This window comes from Leishmania donovani, chromosome 35, assembly GCF_000227135.1.
Source record: "Leishmania donovani BPK282A1 complete genome, chromosome 35".
NCBI lineage: Eukaryota > Euglenozoa > Kinetoplastea > Trypanosomatida > Trypanosomatidae > Leishmania > Leishmania donovani.
In genome coordinates, this window is record NC_018262.1 from 1,435,466 (window position 1) to 1,436,633 (window position 1,168).

Genomic DNA, 1,168 nt, shown 5'->3' on the forward strand with positions numbered 1-1,168 from the left:
ATGACGCCAGCCACCTCACCGTTGTATCAGCGTTCGGTGCTCACCCTGCGAGGAGGCCAACAGCCTGCAGCCTACCCCTTGGACACGGCTGCGGACTCTCGGTGTCGGAGAGGAGGTCTGCGCGGGTGATGTGCCGAAGGCACTTGCAGCCATGATCAAGCTTGTGCCAGCCCGCCACGCATCTTGCCGACAATTCAGCAGACCGACGCATCCGCCTCCAGCTTCTCTGCTTTAGCTGCGTTGCGGTGATGTTGAGCGTAATCCTGGGCCGAGCCTGCGCTTTATGCACAGCGGAGTTGCGATGGGTTGAGCGATGCCAGACGGTGTTGACTGACCCGCCTCCTCGTCGAATCTACGATACAAGTCTGCACTCCGCAAGAGACGCATTCCACCACCACAGGCCCGTAGGGCATGCGGCCTCCCGAGCTTTCAGCGGTCTCGTGTGGAAAGAGAAGCACGGCTGTGGCGTCTCCGCGCTCATACAGGAGGACATACGTAGAGGTGTAGGCCCCCCTCCCTTGTTCTCCAGGACGAGGTTGCAGCGGCTACGGCCTGGCTTTGCTGCGACGACCCTACCCGGCGGATGCACTTCATGCCGGGCTACACACTTGAGAGTGACGCTGGTGGCACGGGAAGTTCTCGATCAGACATCAAGCGGCGTTGCACCCACTCCTCAGGTTATGGGAACAGACACCAACTCGCGCCGCCGGGGTGTGCGGCGGGAAACGGCGGCTCAACCGGGCTGGAACCCTCCGTCCTCGCCCCCGCGCGATGGGCCCGAGGGCAAACACCTGGCGCCCGCGAGCGGTGGGGGAGGGCATGCGGCGGACGTATCTGGGCACAAGTGCTGGCGCTGCCGGCCCGTCGCGTGCGCCTCTCATTTCAGTCTGCCTGTGGCCATTGCGGATGGGCGCACCACGGCGAGGTTGGCAGGCTTGCCGGATCGGCAGTGGCAGAGGAGCCGGCGCCGACTGCGTGGATCACGCGCCTGGTCGCCGGCCTCAGACGCCAGGCCGACATCGCCCGAAACCGCGATACACGATGCGGCACGCTGAGACAAGAGGTGCTTGGCGGCAGCCGTCCCACACCAGAGGAGCAGGGATGCTGAGCTCACGGTACGACGGGCGGCCATCCTCGCACAGGTCCGCGCGGGCACCCCGTCCATGCA